Source organism: Macaca nemestrina, chromosome 5 (genome assembly GCF_043159975.1).
Source record: "Macaca nemestrina isolate mMacNem1 chromosome 5, mMacNem.hap1, whole genome shotgun sequence".
NCBI classification, from domain to species: Eukaryota; Metazoa; Chordata; class Mammalia; order Primates; family Cercopithecidae; genus Macaca; species Macaca nemestrina.
This window is the reverse complement of record NC_092129.1, coordinates 99,897,418-99,918,209: the sequence shown is the minus strand read 5'-3', so window position 1 is coordinate 99,918,209 and position 20,792 is coordinate 99,897,418. Positions and strand designations below refer to the sequence as shown.

Below are 20,792 nucleotides of genomic sequence, written 5' to 3'. Positions count from 1 at the left end.
GAGGCCTTCCTGCCAAGATGCAGCCAGCCCACCTGGCAGGACCCTGCAGTAGCAAACAGAGAAGCCCTTGCCTACACATTGCTACATAACAATTTGAGTCGACAGCTGACTTGGAAGGTATTTTTGAGATTTGTTGGTCCAATGCGAATATACTTGTGACCATAGTTAACTGAGGCTATTCCCAAAGGAGTGTGCAAAAATTGAGGTAAATTTTTTCCAAAGATGGCCACGAGTTACGTAAGTTTACAAGGTGACTTTGCTATCCTTCATCAAGAGATGGGTTTATTTCCTTTTCCTTAAATCTGACTGGCTTTAGTAACTCATTTTAAATGTCAGAATGTGGTAGAAATCACATTCTGAGATTTTTCAAGCATATACCTTAAGAGGCCTTGTAGCTTTTGTGTTTGCCCTCTCAGAGCCCAGAGCAACTATTTAAAAATCTTACACTACTGCACTGAAGAGGAAGGCTATGTGGAGAAAAGCCATGGATGATGTGAGATTACAAAGAAAGAGAAGCTCAGCCTTGCCATAGCCACTTGACCAACCCAGTGGAGGCCCCAGACATGACTGTGAAGTTATCATGGGTTCTCCAGCCTATATTATGCAAAGCACAGACTTTTCCCCATTACAAAATCATGAGCAAATAAATGATTTTTATTTTTCAGCCACAGATTTTTAGAGTGGTTTCTTATGCGGCAATAAATAACCAATCTTGAAGTGAGCTAGCATTGTAATAATGGTAACAACAATGATGCTGATAATCGTAGTTAACATCTATATAGTACCTCATCTGTTTTGGCAGTGTGTTATTTACTCTGCTTAAATTCATAATTTAATCCCCACAATGACCCTTAGAAGTGGGCATTATAACTTACATCTATTTTTACTAATGAGAAACTTGAGGCCTGGAGAGGTTAAAAAGTCACAAAGTAGAGATGACTTTGTATGGTAGAGATGGGATTGTATGAACATTCTTAGATGCTAGGCACTATCCCAGGTTCTTTCTATACATTATCTCTGTTAAGTCTCATGAAAATCTGTGAAATAAGTATTAGTTCCTCAATTTTACAATTAAGTCATTTAAGGCTAGAAATCTGGTGAATGGGAGAGCCAGCTTTTAAGCCCAGTATATCTCACTCTAAACTCCACTCTCCTTTCACCCTACAAATGGAGTCCCCCTCCTAAAATATTCATTTGATTACTCAAAATCGTCTACAGGATATCTTCCTGAAAACCGTTACCAATGTTACATGTGTAACAAGGTAAGGCTATCCACGCTCCCCACTCCTGTGCAATATTGTAATAAAGGTCCTTGCAGTAGGCAAGAAAAAGGAAATAAAATTCATACAGATAAAAAAGATGAAATAAAACTGTCCTTATTCACAGACAATATGACTTCCTCTACAAAAAATCCCAGATAATCCATAAACTAAGTCAATAAAACTAATAAGTGAATTTAGAAAGGCTTCAGTATACAAGGTTACTATTTAAAAACCAGTAATATTTTCATGCATTATCAATAAATATTTAGAAATTAAAATTTAAAAGTCTGGTTGCAATAGAACCAAAACTGTGAAATACTTATGAATAACTTTAACCAAAAACATTCAAGATCGGTATGCAGAAACTAAAAAGCACCCATGAAATAAATCAAAGATTTAAATAAGAGATATGTCATGTTCATAGATTCGAAGACTATTGTTAATTACCAGTTCTTTCCAAACTTATCTATAGATTAATTTAAATTCCAACCAAAGTCCCAGCAGGATTTCTATTTAAAGAAATCAACATAGTGATTCTCCAGGTGATCCCATTTTGTAGCTAGAGTTCCAAACTGCTGCACCAGACTAAATTTCTTGTGGCCTGGGACCATCTAATTTGTTGCTACATTTCTAGGATTTGGTACCTGGTTGGCATTCAGCATATGTTTAATAGAAACAATAGATGAGTGAAGGAATGCAGAAAAGAGGAAGAGGATCTGGCCAAAACAGGATCTGAACATGTTGAATTTGAGATGCTGTGATACATCCATGAGATGCCATGATGTCCGGAATTGGTGGGTTCTTGGTCTTGCTGACTTCAAGAATGAAGCTGGGACGTTGTGGTGAGTGTTACAGTTCTTAAAGATGGTATGTCTGGAGTTTGCACCTTCAGATGTTCAGATATGTCTGGAGCTTCTTCCTTCTGTTGGGTTCGTGGTCTCACTGACAGGAGTGAAGCTGCAGACCTTCACAGTGAGTGTTACAGCTCATAAAGGCTGCGTGCACACAAAGACAAAGCAGCAGCAAGATTTATTATAAAGGGCAAAAGAACAACCCTTCCAGAGTGTGGAAGGCAACCCTTGCGGCTGGCTCTGGCAGCCTGCTTTTATTCCCTTATCTGGCCCCACCCACATCCTGCTGATTGGTCCATTTTACAGAGAGCTGATTGGACCGTTTTGACAGGGTGCTGACTGGTGCGTTTACAATCCCTGAGCTAAACACAGAGTGCTGATTGATGCATTTACAATCCTCTAGCTAGACATAAAAGTTCTCCAAGTCCCCACTAGACTCAGGAGCCCAGCTGGCTTCACCTAGTGGATCCTGCATTGGGAAGCAGGTGGAGCTGAGGGCCAGTCCCAAACCGTGTGGCCGCACTCCTCAGCCGTTGGGCCTTTGATGGGACCAGGCACCGCAGCACAGGGGGCGGTGCTTGTTGGGGAGGCTCAGGCATGGTGCACGCCAAGAGTGAGGGCTGCTAGCACATTGTCACCTCTCACCATGTGTAGTGAATGTATAAGATCCTTTCACTCTAATTCTGGAAAGAACTATGGGCTGGAACATAACTAAACATAACAATGTGATTGCCGATTTAGGCCAGGTTTAGATATAAACATGGCTCCAGAGAAACAAGAGGAAGGGAAAATATAGGGAACAGATTAATGAATAATCCAGCCCCTGAACTCATGGCCTACAATCTTGGTCCAGAAATTGCATCAATTTTACATCATCTTCTTCTCACATCCCTCCAAGTACTGGGGCCCTGCTTACTAACATTCTATTTGTGATGTCCTACCTGCCTGGCTATAAGTCCCTTGACTTTCTGTACCTCAAGGTCCCAGTGGCTACCCCACTCCCAATATTGTATCTAGCTCCAGTTCCTTGACTTTCTAAGTCATTGGTACTCCATTAGAGTTATTTCTTTTGCAGAGTCATATTATATGACATGATGATTTTAAATGGGAGAAATATTTTTGAGGCCAATAAAGATCTCTACAGTTTTCAAAAATTTCAAAAATATGCCTATATTTTCTTTTTGGTAAAAATTCAGTTAACATTAACTTGGTTTTAGCTTTGCAATCACCATTGAAACCAGTAACTATGTTTATCTTTGAGAATAAAAAAGTAATAACATTCCACTTATAAATAAGAATATTATCCACTTCAAATGTGTTTGCTATTTTTATCTCATTACAAATATTTATTTATAATCTGAAATAATCACCACTAACTGGCTACAAACAGCTTCCTGTTTGTTTCATTAAAAATAAAAAATTAAATAAAGTATTTTTATATTTAAATTTTACAAGTTTTAATTTTATATCAAAGAACCAGACAAGACATAGCAAACTTATATATAAGTTGATCTGATTAAGGCAGAAAACTTTTCTTAGATAATTTGTCTGACAAATAAATTCTCAAGGAAAACCATTCATTAGCTAGTTGCTGTTTATTTTTGGTGATCATTGCATTTTTAAAAATACATGGCCAAGCACAGTGGCTCATGCCTGTAATCCTAACACTTTGGGAGACAGATCACCCCAGCCCAGGAGTTTGAGATCAGCATGCATGAGCAACATGGAGAAACACTGTCTCTACTAAAAATACAAAAATTAGTCAGGTGTGGTGACGTACATCTGTAGTCCCAACTACTTGGAAGGCTGAGGTGGGAGTATCACCTGAGCCCAGGAGGTGGAAGTTGCAGTGAGCCAAGATCTTGCCACTGCACTCTAGCCTGGGTGACATGCCCTGTCTCAAACAAACAAAAAAACCCCTAGGTTTGTTTAATGTTTGGATGTTTGCCAAATAAATACTTTGGATTTAATAATTTGTTGAGTACTTGCTAAGATAAGCAATAAGCTTGATGCTGAGAATATTCAGATCAACGGTCCATGTTTTTCAGATATAACTATATCTGTCAGGATTCAATCGGAGAAGCAAAATCAATAGTACACATACATGAATACATATCTGTCTATCACTATGTCTCTCTCTCTCTCTGTGTGTATATATATATATAATATATGATAAATAATATATTGTAGAGATTCAACCTTATGCAACTGTGGGATTTAAGTCTGTGTGATGCTATTTCCTCTGTACCTGAAGCTACACCCTGGAGTCTGCAGGGCAGGCATTTGGGAAGGGCAAATGGATGTGAAATGGAGGAAGCAAGGAACTGATGACCTGTAACCAAAAAGGATGAACTGAAACTCTTGTCAATGTCTCCCCTAAAAGCCTCCAATTTTGACGTTAAAGTATCTCTAGGTGAAACCAGACTCTTCATCATAAAGCTTAACATGCCCCTGACCCAGGAGTCCAGGAAGCTGAAGGGCAACCCAGCAGGGACTGTAGGTGCTCTGGAGGCTGGCCTAGCTGCTGCTCCACACCATCCAGGCCAGCTGGCAGACGAACAACACTGTGAGTGAGAGGCAGCAGTGCCTCACATTCTTCCCTGAGCTTCCAGGTATAAAAAGGGAAGATGGTGCTATATCACTTCCACCTTCCAAATCTTGCCTAAACTTCTTGTGGCCCAAACTAAGGGGAAACTATGCTGGGAAGGGGATTCTGGGAAATGTGGTTCCAGTCTAGCTAAATTGATGCAATACAATACAGATCTGCCACACATCTTGGTCTCTTCCTTAGTCAAAGGTAGTGAGAGCCACCTCTAAAGGAGTTACAAAGAATATATTCATTTTACCGATGAGGAAGGATACTGAAACGCTAACAAGTCAAGTGATAGCCCCAGGTAATAAAGAGAGGGTGGAGCTAAGACCAAACCATACATGTACTGATTCCTAGACCTGACCTCTTGCAACCCTCCTGCTGCCTGTAGAGAAGGGTACAACTCTCAAAGGTGACATTGCTCCCTTGTGATATTCATGCAGATTTGATGCATTATTTTTCCAGTCTTACCTAGATGAAATTCATATTGAAATGATTGGGATGTTTGTCCCAATAAATTTGGGGGGACTAGGTTGTATTCAATAATAATACCTACAAAATTCTAAAATAATCAATTTAAATGTTAAAATAATTTTGCTTTCCTTGATTTATATTTTCACTTTGATTTTCTTCTCTGATAATGGCAAGGAGCACTATTTCAGAAATGGTGTGTGTTAACTGAGTGGACTGCTATCTGTGTTTTGGTCCCCTTACTCATTCTAGCATTGCTGGATAATGAGGTCTTACTGCAGAAGGTCAAGGTCTTGAGTTTCTTTATGGATTAGATTGTGGGCAGAGGGAAGAAAGGAGGGGGTAAGAGTAGTGGGTGTATTTAACATCTTAATCCTCAGGAATTGAGAGTTAAAACTACACAGATAGCCTAATAAGAATTTATTTTCATGTAGAAAAAGGGTAACATCCAGACCATAAATTCCTGTAGGCAGGAGTTAAATTTAATTCAGTATCAGTCAATCTTCTGTGGAAGGTTAAATAAAAACCATTTAGCTTCTCTGTATCTATGCTTCCTTTTATATAAAATGAAACTATTTTTATCCACTACCTTCTACACACGCAAACTAAAAGTTAATAAGAGTTAGTAATGTAACAGTTTGGCTGACACAACAAGCCACTGCTTTGTAAATGCAGTCTTATATTTAACCTGGACTTCCAATCAAGATTGCTGATTCTGATAAGTCCTCAGTGTTGAAAATCAGCTGCAATCTCATCTACAGCAATCTCACTGCAACCACTTAAAATCACTTTTTCTTTTCAACTTTATAATCAATAACTCATGAAAAAAGCAGCAAGTTAAAGTATACTATTTTTCAAGTTTTAAAAATTGCATTAGCATTTGGATTGTTATGTGTCTAATTCATTGTACTTGACTACAGCTTTGTAGAAAAATTATAGCACAGTGTCTAAGACACGGGACATTTTATAAATATTAGCTTCCTTTCCTCTTCATTAATCTGAAAAGTATTTCTGTACAATAAAATTTTTCAATAAAACCTTCATTTATCCCAGTTACAATCATATATTTTCTTTTGGGTTAGAAGTATCATATTGTCAAAACTAAACTTTGTCTTCATTTCATACTTAAAGAATTATCAACATTTATTTATTTATATTTTTGCTAAGATAAATTTGAAGAACTGATATATTTAGTGCTGACGGAGAGAAATTGAGAAATAGAAATAACTTACTGGCCCTGTGCTCTTTTAACTGTATTTTCAAAGAGCTGGACTTTCCTATTCCAATGTCACTGAAAATTTGGAGACTTTTGTTCTGGGTCAAACTTCTCTGGGATAAAGTGTGTATTCTTGCTGTTTTTCTAGTTTGTCTGATACACCTGGCTCTGAGTGTCAAGGGTACAGAAGTCTCATTAAAGTTACTAAAAATGTGCTTGCATACTCCTTCTCAATATGCAGATGCCAGCTCAGACACTTCACTAGCTACCTAAGGACCCATTCTACTGTCTGGAGAAATAACCCAATTATTCCACACATTTGCTTCTCATCTGGACAACAAAATATTCTTCCTCAAAAAAGGAAGAAAAAAGGGACAGAGCATCAGTAGTCTGGATATATGGGAAGGGGAGAGCTTGTAATAGTAAAATAAATAGAAAGTCGAGGTCAGAGTTTGACAATGATAAGTTAATTCTTAGATGTGTTGGTGATGTGGTTTGGCTCTGTGTCCCCACTCAAATGCCGTCTCAAATTGTAATGCCCAAGTCTTGAGGTAGGGACCTTGTGGGAGGCGATTGGATCATGGGGATGGTTTCCCCCATGCTGCTCTCATGATAGTGAGTTCTCATGAAATCTGATGGTTTAAAAGTGTTTGAAAGTTCCTCCTCATTCTCTTTCTCTTCTGCAGCCATGTAAGATGTGCCTTCCTTCACCTTCTGCTATGATTATAAGTTTTCTGACGCCTCCCCAGCCGTGCAGAAATGTGAGTCAATTACGCCTTCTTTTCTTTATACATTACCCAGTCTCAGGTAGTTCTTTATAGCAGTGTTAAAATTGACTAATACAGTTGGTCTCTAGCCTGATGATCAATTAGTAGTGGAAAGGCATTATAAATCAAATAATTATGTCATCTTTTTCTTCATAAAACTTATTGGCCAGGTGTGGTGGCTCACGCTTGTAATCTCAGCACTTTGGGAGGCCAAGGTGGGTGGATAACCTGAGGTTAGGAGTTTGAGACCAGTCTGGCCAACATGGAGAAACCCTGTCTTTACTAAAAATACAAAAAATTAGCTGGTCATGGTGGCAGGCATCTGTAATCCTAGCTACTTGGGAGGCTGAGGCAGGAGAATTGCTTGAACCTGGGAGGCAGAGGTTGCAGTGAGCCGAGATTGTGCCACTGCACTACAGCCTGGCTGACAGTGTAAGACTCTGTCTCAGAAAGGAAGAAGAAAGAAGAAAGAAGAAGGAGAAGGAGAAGGAGAAGAAAGAAGATGAAGAAGAAGGAGGAGGAGGAGGAGGAGATGAAGAAAAGAAGAAAAAACTCCCATATCCATTAGAAATGGCAGAGCTATGGAAGGTCTCAGGAAGCAAAAAAAAAAAAAAAAAAAAAAGATTAAGAATATGGTGAAAGCAAGAGGGGGCTGGCCAGGCAGAGGAAAGGCTTGTTTTACAGATAACAGTATATTTGAGCTGGGAGGCATAATTTGAACTTTGAGAAGTGCTTTAAAGGAAACGACAAATGTAAAGCGGTGTGCAAGGATGTCAGAGGTAAAATGAAATGACTTCCTAGTTTTACCTCATAGTTGGAAAAAAGAAAATTTGGAAGAGGCCTTTGGACAGAGAAAAATAAGTTAGCATGGCAAATAGGGATCTCTTAGTTGCCTTCCACCTCTAGGTCTCTTCTCCAGTTCAACCAAACACTAGGTCTAACTCCAACATTCAAAACTACTGTGTTATTTGGTTTCTTTTTCTGTCACTTAATCACCTCTTCCCATTCTTTTTATAAACACCATGAGGTAAGGGCTTTTCTCTCTTATTCTCAGCAACATCCCTGGTGTCTGGCAGAGTGACAGACATGAGACACTTCACACCTATCTACAGAGACAGGAGGTAGAGCAAGTTGGCTGAATAGGAGCCTCTAATGATTGTCTCCTTCACAGGAACACCAAATTTAATAACTATCCACACAAAAAAACTACCTTCACAAGAACCAAAATATCAGGTGAGTGATTACAGTACTTGGTTTTTACATCACATTAAGGAAAGAGGAACTAAGGTGGGTAGGAAAGAGTCTTGAGTAACCTTTACCACCCCTCCCCCCAGGACACAGCAGCAGCCATGTGGCACAGAGAGAAAATCTGTTTGCTTGCTGGAGGGATAGTGCAGTGATTGTGAGACGTCACATTGGAACTCAGTGCTGCCCTGTCACAGTAGAAAGCAATAGGGGGCAGAACTCAGCAGGCACCCACATAGGAAACATTTAGACCACCCTTAGCCAGAAGCAGATTGCTCATCCCAGTGGTCAGAACCTGAATTCTGGCAAACCCTGCCATTGTGGCTAAAGTTCTCTGGGGTCCTAAATAAACTTGAAAGGCAATCTATGCTATAAGAACTGCAATCCCTGGGAAAGTCCTGGTGCTGTGCTGGGCTTGAAACCAGTGAACTTGGAGTACATGAGACCTAGTGAGACACCAGCTGGGTTGGCAAAGGGAGTCCTTGCACCACTCCTCCAACCCCAGGCAGTAGAGCTGACAACTCTGGGAGGAGAGGAAAGAGTAAGAGGACTTTGCCTTGCAACAAAGATACCAGCTCAACCGTAGTTAGAATATAGCATCAGAGTCCAGAGGCCCCGATTCAAGGCCCTAGCTCCCAGACAACATTTCTATACAAACTACAAATGTTGGGCCAGAAGGGAGCCTACTGCCTTGAAGGAAAGGACCCAGTCCTGGAAGGATTAATCACCTGCCAACTCAAGATTCCTTGGGCCCTGAACAACCGGAAGTAGCCAGGCGGTACTTGCTGCAGACCTTGGGTGAGACTCTGAGCCATGCTGGATTCAGGTATAACCCAGCATATTCCCAGACATGGTGGCCATGCAGAAAGACTCTTTCTGTTTGAGAAAAGAAGAAGGAAGAGTAAAGAGGCCTTTGTCTTTCAGCTAGGGTACCACTTCAGCCACAGTCAAGTAGAGCATTAAGTAGGCTTCTTGGGTCTTATTTCTAGGTCTTGACTCCAGAAAACATTTCTGGATCTACTCTGGGTCAGAGGGGAGCTCACTTCCCTAAAGGAAGAGGCTCAGGATTAGCAGAATTCAACACAAACTGACTCAAGAGCCCTTGCGCTTGAGTAGACATGGGCAGTAGCCAAGCAGTGTTTGCCATGGGCTTGGTTTAGCCGTGAACATGTGGAGAGACTCCTCTGCTTGAAGTAATGGGAGGGAAGAATGGGAAGGACTTTGTCTTGTGGCTTGGGTACCAGCTCAGACCCAGTAGAACAAAGCACTAAGTAGATTCCTAACATTTCTGACTGCAGCCCTGGCATATGAATAGCATCTCTGGACATATGCAGGGCCAGGGTGAACTCATTGCCATAGATGGAAGGACACAAGCCTGACTGGATTCACCACCTGCTACTTGTAGAGCCCTAGGGCCTTGATTGAATATAGGTAGTAGCCAGGTAGTAGCCAAAATGGACACTAGGAAAGACCCAGCACTGTGCTGGCTTCAGTTCTGACCCAGAACAGTCCCAGTAGTGGTGACCAAGGGGTGCTTGTGTCACCCCTCACCCACCTCCAGGAAGCTTACCACAGAGAAAGAGACTCCATTTGTTTGTGAGAAATTAAGGGAAGAGAATAAGAATGTCTTTCTGGTAAACCAGATAATACTTCTGGATCTTACCCAAGGCCACAAATGCAGTACCTCTACAAGTCTGCAAAAACTATAGCATTACTGGGCTTGGGGTACCTTCTAATGCTGATATGGCTGCAGTGACCAAGCACAGATCACAACACCCAAGTCCTTTCAAATACCCAGAAAGCCTTCCCAAGAAGGACAGATACAAAGAAGCCCAGACTGTGAAAACTACAATAAATACCTAACTCTTCAATGCCCAGACACTGATGAACATCCACAAGCATCAAGACCACCCAGAAAAACATGACTAAGTGAGATTAAATAATAAATCAGTGGCTAATCCCAGAGAGACAGAGATGTGTGACATTTCAAGCTGAAAGTTCAAAATAGCTGTTTTAAGGAAATTCAAATAAATTCAAGATAATATAGAGATGGAATTCAGAATTCTATCAGATATATTTATCAAAGAGATTGAAATAATTTAAAAATTATCAAGCAGAAATTTCATAGCTGATAAATTCAACTGACATATTGAAGAATGCATCTGCATCTCTTAACAGCAGAATTGATCAAGCAGAAGAAAGAATTAGTGAACTTGAATAAAGACTATATGAAAATGTATAGAGGAAGTTAAAAAAGAACAAAAAGAGTAATATATGGCAATAAGATACAGAAAATATCCTTAAAAGGGAAAATGTAAACATTATTGATTTTAGAAAGGAATTAGAGATTGAGATAGAAGGTTTATTCAAACGGATACTAACAGAGAACCTCCCAAACCTAGAAAAAGATATAAATATTCAAGTTCAAGAAGGTTATAGAACACCAAACAGATTTATTCCATATAAGTCTACCTCTCAACATTTAATAAACTCCCAAATTTCAAGGATGAGGAAAGGCTCCTAAAAGCAGCAAGAGGAAAAAAAGGTAACATATGCTGTTATAAAAGATAAGATATATTGGAGCTCCATTATATGTTTTATAATCTCCCTCTGGAGGGAGTGGCAAATATCCACAAGCATCACAACCATCTAGGAAAACATAACCAAATGAACTAAATAATGCATCAGCGATCAATCCCAGAAAGGCAGAGACATGTGACCTTTATGACATAATATGTATTTAAGTGCTAAAGGAAAAAAATTCCTGGAATAGTATATCCCACAAAAATATGCTTCAAACATAAAGGATAAATATTTTCCCAGAGAAGCAAAATTTGAGGGATTTTGTCAACACCAGAACTCTCATACAAGAAATGAGAAGGGGAGTTTTTTATTCTGAAAGGAAAGAATGTTAATGAGTAATAAGAACTCATCTGAAGGTACAAAACTCTCTGGTAATAGAAAGTACACAGAAAAACAGAATGGTATATAACATTGTAATTGTGATGTGTAAACTACTCATATCTAGAGCAGAAAGGCTAAAAGATGAACCTATCAAAAATAATATCTCAAACAACCTTTCAGGACATAAATGGTACAAGAAGATATAAACAGAAACAACAAAAAGTTAAAAAGCAGAGAGATGAAATTTATTAGTTTTCTCTTTGCTTGTTTGATTGGTTGTTTATGCAATCAGCATTAAGTTGTCAACTGTGTAAAATAGTGGGTTATAATGTATTATTTGCAAGCGTCATGATAACCTCAAATCTAAAAGCATACAATAAGTAGACATAAAAAGTTTTAAAAATCAAGAAATTAAGACACACCATCTGAGAAATTCATCTATATTAAAAGAAAGACAGAAAGAAATAAGATAAAGAAGAGAAAAGCACACACAAACACACACAAAACAAAAATAACAAAATGGCAGGAATAAGTTCTTATCAATAATAACACTGAAAGTACACGGAATAAACTCTACAATCAAAAAGCATAAACTGGCTGAATGGATGAAAAAACAAGACCCAGTGACCTGTTGTCTACAAGAAACATACTTTACCTATAAAGACACACATAGACTGAAAATTAAAAGATTTAAAAAAGATATTCCATCCCAATGGAAACCAAAATAGAGCAGGAGTCACTATACTTGTATCAGATAAAGTAGATTCCAGGACCAAAAGTATAAAAAGAGACAATGAAGCTCACTATATGATAAAGGAGTCAATTCTGCTAAAGGATACAGTAACTTTAAATATATATGCACACAACACTGGACCACCAAGATATATAAAGCAAATATTATTAGAGCTAAACAGAGAGAAAGGCTCTAATACAATAATAGCTGTAAACTTTAATGGCCCACTTTTGGCATTAGACAGATTATTCTGACAGAAATTCAGCAAAGAAACATCAGACTTAATCTGCACTACAGACCAAATTGGCCAAATAGATATTTACAGAACATTTCATTCAACAGCTGAAGAATACATATTTTTTTTCTTCAGCACATGGATCATTGTCAAGGATTAGATAATATATTAGGTCACAAAACAAGGCTTAAAACATTCAAAACCAATTAAAGAATATCAAATATCTTCTCTGAGCAGAGTGGAATATAACTGGAAACCAAGAGAAATTTTGAAAACTATGAAAACACATAAAAATTAAACAATATGTTCCTGAATGATCAGTGGACCAATGGAGAAATTATGAATATTTAAAAATTTCTTAAAGCAAATAAAAATGGAGGCACAGCATAGTAAAAACTGTAGGATACAGTAAAAGCAGTACTAAGAGGAAGGTTTACAGCAACAAGTGCCTTCATCAAACAAGTAGAAAAATGTCAAATGGACAACCTAACAACACATCTCAAAGAACTAGTAAAGCAAGGGCAAACCAAGCCCAAAAAGTTGTAGAAGAAAATAAACAATAAGGATCATAGCAGACATAAATGAAATTGAAACAAAAAATACAAAAGATCAATGAAACAAAAGTTATGTTTGTAACAAGATAAAGAAAATTGACAAATCTTTATCCAGACTAAGAAAAAGAGACAGAATATGCATATAAATAACATCAGATATGAAAAATGAGACATTACACAGAATGCCACAGAAATTCAAGAGATCATTAAGGGCTGCTATGAGAAACTACATGCCAATAAATTGGAAAACTTTGAAGAAATGGATATATTTATAGACAAATATAATGTATCAAGATTGAACCATGAAGAAATCCAAAACCTGAACAGACTAATAATAAGCAATGAGATCAAAACTGTCAATAAAAACATTTTTTATCAAAGAAAAGCCCAGGATCTGAAGGCTTCACTGCTGAATATACCAAACATTTAACAAAGAATTAATACCAACCGTGTTCAAACTATTCTTAAAAATAGAGAAAGAGAAAATACTTGCAAACTCATACTATGAGGCCAATATTACCCTGACAGCAACACCAGACAAAGATATCAAAAAAGGAAATGACAGCTAATATATCTGATAAAAATTGATGTAAAAATCTTCAACAAAATACTAACAATCCAAGTTCAACAAAACTATAAAGATATTCATTATGACCAAATGGAATTTATGCCAAGAATGCAAGGATGGTTCAACATATGCAAATCAATCAATGTGATACATCATATCAACAGAATGAAGAAGAAAAGCCATATGATCATTTCAATTAATGCTCAAAAAGCATTTGATAAAATTCAGCATCTTTTCATGATAAAAAACCCTCATAAAACTGGGTATAGAATAAACAGACTTAAAACAATAAAAGCCACACATGACAGACCCACAGCTAGTATCTTTCTAAATGGGAAAAATGTAAAGCCTTTCTTCTCAGATCTGGAACAAGACAAGGATGCCCACTTTTCCCATTGTTATTCAACATAGTACTGGAAATTGTAGCCAGAGGAATCAAAGAATAGAAAAAAACATAAAGGACATCCAAATTGAAAAGGGAGAAATTAAATCATCCTTGTTTACAGATGATATGATATATTTGGAAAAACTAAAGATTCCACCAAAAAAAAACTATTAGAACAGATAATAAATTCAGTCAAGTTGTAGGATAGAAAAATCAACACACACAATTCAGTAGCATTTCTGTATGCCAGCAGCAAACATTTTGAAAAAGAAATCAAGAAGTTAATTCCATTTACACCAGGTATGAATAAAATAAAATACCTAGGAATAAACTTAACCAAAGAAGTGAAAGATCTCTGGAATGAAAACAATAAAACATTGACACAAGATGAAGCAGGAACAAAAATGGAAAGATATTCCATGTTCATGGATTGGGGGACTCAATATTGTTAAAATGTCCATACTACCCAAAGCAATCTACACATTCAATGAAATCCCTATCCAAATACCAAGGACATCTTTCACAGCAATAGAAAAAACAATCCTAAAATTTATATGAAACCCGCAAAAGACCCATAATAGCAAAACTATCCTGAGCAAAAAACTGGAGGAATCACATTACCTGACTTTATACCACAGAACTATAGTAATCAAAACAGCATGGTACTGGCAAAACAACAGACACATAGACCAGTGGAACAGAAAAGAGAACCTAGAAACAAATTCACACACCTACAGTGAACTCATTTTTGACAAAGGTGTTAAGAACATACATTGGGGAAAAAACAGTCTCTTCAAGAAATTGTGCTGGGAAAATTGATATTTATATGCAGAATAATGAAAGTGTATTAGTCTGTTTTCACATTCCTGATAAGGACATACTCAAGATTGGGAAATTTATTTTTTTAAAAAAATGAGAGATTTAATGGACTTACAGTTCCATGTCACTAGGGAAGCCTCTTAATCATGGTAGAGGTGAAAGGCACCTCTTACATGGCAGCAGGGAAGAATGACAGCCAAGAAAAAGGGGTTTCCCCTTATAAAACCATCTGACCTCTGAGGCTTGTTCACTGCCACAGGAATAGTATGGGGGAAACCACACCCATGATTTAATTATCTCCCACCAGGTCCCTCCCTACAACATGAGGGAATTATGGGAGCTACACTTTAAGATGAGATTTGGGTGGGGACACAGGCTGACCATATCAGTCTGCCCCTGGCCCTACCCAAATCTCATGTCCTCACATTTCAAAGCCAATCATGCCTTCCCAACAGTCCCCTAAAATCTTAACTCATTTCAGCATTAACTCAAAAGTCCACACCCCAAAGTCTCATCTGAGACAAGGCAAGTCCTTTCCACCTACGAGCCTGTAAAATCAGTAGCAAGTTAGTTACTTTCTAGACACAATAGAGATACAGGCATTGGGTAGATAGAGCTGCTCCAAATGGGAGAAATGGACCAACACAAATGAGCTACAGGCCTCATGCAAATCTGAAATCAAGCAGAACAGTCAAATCTTAAAGCTCCAAAATGGTCTCCTTTGATTCCATGTCTCACATCCAAGTCGTGCTGCAAAAGGTGGGCTCCCGTGGCCTTGGGCAGCTCTGTCCCTGTGGCTTTGCAGGATACAGCCTCTTTCCAGACTGCTTTCACAGGATAATGTTGAGTGTGTGTGACTTTTCCAGGTGCACAGTGCAGGCTGTCAGTAGATCTACCATTCTGGGGTCTGGAGGACAGTGGCTCTCTATTCACAGCTCCACTAGGCAGTGCCCCAGTGAGGACAATGTGTGGGGGCTTCAACCCCACGTTTCCCTTCTGTACTACCCTAGAAGAGGTTCTCATGTGTGCCCCATCCCTGAAGCACAACTCTGCCTGGACATCTCAACATTTCCATACATCCTTTGAAATCTAGGCAGAAATTCCCAAACCTCAATTCTTAATTTCTGTGCACCAGCAGGCTCAACACTATGTGGAAGCTGTCAATGCTTGGGGCTTGCATCCTCTGAAGCCATAGCTCGAGCTGTACCTCAGCCCTTGTTAGCCTGGTTAGAGTGGCTGGGACACAGGGCACCAACTCCCTAAGCTTCACACAGCAGGGGGGCCTTGGGCCCAGACCACAGAACCATTTTTTCTCCTAGGTTTCTGGGTCTGTGATGGCAGGGGCTGCCACAAAGTTCTCTGACATGTCTGGTAGACATTTTCCCCATTGTCTTGGTGATTAACATTTGTCTCCAAGTTACTTATGCACATTTCTGCAGCCTGCTTTAATCTTTCCTCAGAAAATATATTTTTCTTTTCTATCACATTATCAAGCTGCCAATTTTCTGAAATTTTATGCTCTGTTTCTCTTTTAAAACTGAGTGCTTTTAACAGCACTCAAGTCACCTCTTGAATGCTTTGCTGCTTAGAAATGAATTCTTCCGGATACCCTAAATCATATTCCTGAAGTTCAAAGTTCCACTGATCTCTAGGACAGGGGCAAAATGCTGCCAGTCTCTTTGCTAAAACATAGCAAGAGTCACCTTTACTCCAGTTCCCAATAAGTTCCACCTCAGCCTGGATTTCATTGACCATATCATTATCAGCATTTTGGTCAAAGCCATTCAACAAGTCTCTAGGAAGTTCCAAACTTTCCCACATTTTCATGTATTCTTATGAGCCCTCCAAACTGTTTCAACCTCTGCCTGTTCCCCAGTTCTAAAAGGCTTCCACATTTTTTGATATCTTTACAGCAGCACCCCACTCTACAAGTACCAATGTACTGTTTTAGTCTGCTTTCATGCTGTTGATAAAAGACATAGCCAAGACTGGGTAAATTATAAGGAAAAAGAGGTTTAATGGAGTTCTAAATGGCTGGGGAGGCCTCACAATCATGATGGAAGGTGAAAGGCACATCTCACATGGTGGCAGACAAGAGAAAAGAATGAGAACCAAGTAAGAGTGGTTTTCCCTTATAAAACCATCATATCTCATGAGTCTTATTCACTACCATGAGAACAGTGTGGGAGAAACCACACTGATTCAATTATCTCCCACCAGGTCCCTCCCACAACATGTGGGAATTATGGGAGCTACAATTCAAGATGAGATTTGGGTGGGAACACAGCCAAACCATATCAGAAACTAAGACCTCAATCTCTCACCATATTAAGCAAAATTAAAACGAATTAAAGACTTAAATCTGATACCTTAACAATGAAATTTCCAAAACATTGGGAAATTCTCAAAGGCATTGGTCTGAGCAAGGATTTATTTAATAATACCCCACAAGCATAGGCAACCAAAGCATAAATGGACAAATGAAACACATCAAGTTAAAAAGCTGCTGTAGAGCAGCTGTGTATGGTGTCTCATGCTTGTAATCCCAGCACCTTAGGAGCCCAAGGCTGATGGGTCATTTGAGGTCAGAAGTTTGAGACCAGCCTAGCCAACATGGTAAAATCCCCATCTCTACTAAAAATACAAAAATTAGCCAGATCTGGTGGCATGTGCCTGTAGTCCTAACTACTCAGGAGGCTAAGATGGAAGAATCACTTGAATCCTGGAGGCAGAGGTTGCAGTGAGTCAAGATCATGCCTCTACTCCAGCCTGGACAACAGAGTGAGACTCTGTCTCAAAAATATATATAAGTGAATAAATAAATATAAACAGTTTTTTTTAAAGCAAAGGGTACAATCGACAAAGTGAAGAGACAACCCACAGAATGAAAGAAAGTATTTGCAAACTATCCACCTGAGAAAGGATTAAAAACCAGAATATGTAAGCTGCTCAGTCAAGTCCATTAGACAAAAATCTAATAATCTGATAATTAATGGGCAAAAGATCTGAATCGATATTTCTCTAAAGAACACACAAAATAACAAGCAAGTGTATGAAAAAGTGCTCAACATCATTCATCATCAAAGAAATGCAAATAATAAGTACAATGACATATCATCTCACCTTAGTTAAAATGTCATTTATCCAAAAGATAGGCAATCATGAATGTTAGTGAGGTTGTGGAGAAAAGGGAACCCTTGTACACTGTTGGTGGGAATGGAACTTTGTGCAGCCACTGTGAAGAACAGTTTGGAAGTTCGTCGAAAAACTAAAAATAGAACTACTACATCATCCAGCAATCCCACTGCTAGGTGTATACCCAAAAGAAAGGAAATAAGTATATTGAAGAGATACCTGCATTCCCATGTTTACTGCGACATTATTCACAATAGCCAAGATTTGGAAACAACCTCTGTATGCATCAACAGATAAATGGATAAACAAAAGGTAGTACATATACACAATGGAGTACTATTCAGCCACACAAATGAATGAGTTTCTGTCATTTGCAAAAACATGGATGGAAATGGAAGTCATTATGATAAGTGAAATAAACCAGGCATAGAAAGACAAACTTCTACTAGAGGCTGGGAATAATAGTGGAGGAGGACATGGGGATGGTTAATGGACATAAAAATATAGTTAGAACGAATTAATAAGATCTACCATTTGATAGCACAACAGGCATTGTATGCCTGTATCAAAATCAAAATGTGAGCATATCTTACGAATATATCTACCTACTATGTAGCCACAAAAATTAAAAATAAAATTTCTTCAGGTAACAGGCAAAAAATTCCCAAATATACCAGCACCTTCCTTCCAGTTATCCACACAAAGCTGAGGCATGTTCCAAGATACACGTTGTGGATTCACACCTTTGTGTACATTCCTACTTCCTTCACAACAACTATGGCTGTCATCACTTACCTTGAATTTTAATACTTCACTATTTCACCTCAATTGTTTTATTGCCTTATTCACTTTTCTGAAGTACTATTTTAATCTAGTACTCTTCCGTACAAAGAATGACTCCTAATCACTTATCTCTTATCATCTAAATTGCTGTAACTACTTATTTAGGTTTACTTCCTTCATTTTTTAAATGAGGTAATTGAATGATATAACCTACAAAAACCCCATCCTGCACTAACACCAAGATGGCTTGATTTCTCTTCATGATTTTTCAGGAAAAGGAGAGTTGAGACCTTTGAAAATTTCTTGTTGATCATATTGAGTGAGAGAATTGGGACACATAATCAAATGCCCTTTTCTTTGAAAAGGCATGGCTCATTGGAGAATCAGAGAATGGATTCACCAGTGTCTGTGTCTTTGACAGATTGACTTCTGCTGGAAGAACACAAGCTCCCCAGAGCAGGTGTGTCCTTAGGAAAGCAGTAAATGGCACTAATAGGCATGGTGGTCCTAATGTGCATCTGAGAAACCTAGCCCACTTTTGCCTACAGCTGGGAAATCTGCAAGGATACAGTTGACCATCATTTAATTAACAAAGCACACAATTTGAGTGTTGCATTACAATTTTGAAGAGTGACAGTTTGTATTTTATTAATAGGGAATAAGTAGACTTCATTTATCTCTATGGCTAAATAATTCATTTTTTTTAAGTTACAGAAGAGCACACAAGAGAATGTGAGTGGAAAAGGTTTTCTGTAACTTGTATGTGAAGTAAATGTAATAGAGCTACTACATAGCTTCCAGTGGTAAAAGAAAGAAAGCACAGAGAAACTTAGAACTCTTTTTGTGGTTTATCCTTAAATATCACCCACTCAACTATGGGGAAAGCAAATGGCTCTTCTAAATTTCTATATAGAGTAGATCTCAAATTTCTACAGACACTTAAAGAGGTGCTACTTGCATTTCTCATAGTTGAGTGGGTGATATTGGCTCATTGTCAGGCTTTTAGACCTAATTACATCTGGGGAATCCAAGTTCAGGAATCACCATGGCTGACCCCTACCCACCACCCCCACCACACACACACACACACACACACACACACACACACACAGTCACATTATACTTACATCGTTTTATTTTCCTGGAATCTCAACATGAGTGTGTATTCTAGCCAAACTGGACTTTGACTGGACTCTGTTTCCACAAATCAAGAAAGTAGACCGAATGTAAAGGTGATTTAGGGAGTGATCCATGGGGCAGGCGATTGGGAAAAAAAACCATAGACCTACCATGAGTCCAAGCATCAACTGTTAACTAGCATTATGACCTTGAGCAAGTCAATGATCTCTCATAAGTCTCAAGTCTCTCATTTGTCAAATGTAGATATCAATTCAGAAAGTCACAGATCTTGAGGACTAAGTGAAAAAATGTACAGGCAAGTTCTTTGCACATTTTAAAATAGTACAGTGCTCTGAGGTGTTATTCTGTATTGTACTATTCTCTGATTTTATTTATCTAGGGAAGAGACCTCATTTTCTCTCCCATGACATCTCTTTTATCTCTAGATGCTGTGGGGCAGAGTGAAAATTATACAACTATGTTGTCATACACATCCAGGGTGGTATCTAAAGCCTGTATGTGACCCTCCCTCACCTCGTAACTCCCTGAAATTCTCTTTATAGCCCCTTGCTACAGCTGACCACTGAGAAGTCTTATTTTGAGAGTACATGGCTCATAGAAATACTCAAGATAGTGCCCTTGGTCTGTATAGAAACAGAAAAGATAGAGATTTTTCTGATGAAGATTCTGGGGCAGATGCACAGTAGATACTCTCTTTTAATGGGAGGCTCTAAATATTTTGCTTTATTTGATCACTTGTATACAGCTGTTGAACATATATTTCTCTTTAGGGGGAAGCACAGGTGAGTGGTATACAATTTTCAGAGAGCAGTTGGGGGACAAAGCTTATGAAATTATGCAAATGCCACTCTTTGCCTCTTAATATTGAGCTATATTATATAATTTTCCATTTTGTGCCCTATACTTTAAGGTCTGTTATGTTCCCTCGTTCATAGGCACTCTGTTGCCCTTGACCAATTTCCTTCCAGAAGGAGACACCAGAAGGTGCCTCCAAGTATAATCATAAAGTCATGCTTGCATTTTTTTTCCCTTTTGTAGTGATAAAGAGACTTGGCTAGAACTGCCAAATACAAAGAAAAACCTTCAATAAAACTTAAATAATTCCCTTTTCAGAGTCTCTAGCCAAACCTACTT

General features: G+C 38.4%; 1 long non-coding RNA gene across 12 annotated transcripts in view; it reads left to right on the top strand.

The window, feature by feature from the left end:
- The window catches only part of LOC105496129 (uncharacterized), a 563,517-nt gene that overhangs the window by 213,110 nt on the left and 329,615 nt on the right, over nucleotides 1-20,792 (top strand). For 10 of the 12 annotated variants that reach the window (XR_011623573.1, XR_011623578.1, XR_011623577.1 and 7 more), the window contains 2 exons: nucleotides 1,897-2,104; nucleotides 7,077-7,151. The exons of 1 other annotated variant lie outside the window; for it this stretch is intronic. This is a non-coding gene — a long non-coding RNA (uncharacterized lncRNA). The remainder of the gene's footprint in view (nucleotides 1-1,896; nucleotides 2,105-7,076; nucleotides 7,152-20,792) is intronic. One more of the 12 variants, XR_011623571.1, reaches the window with a different exon arrangement.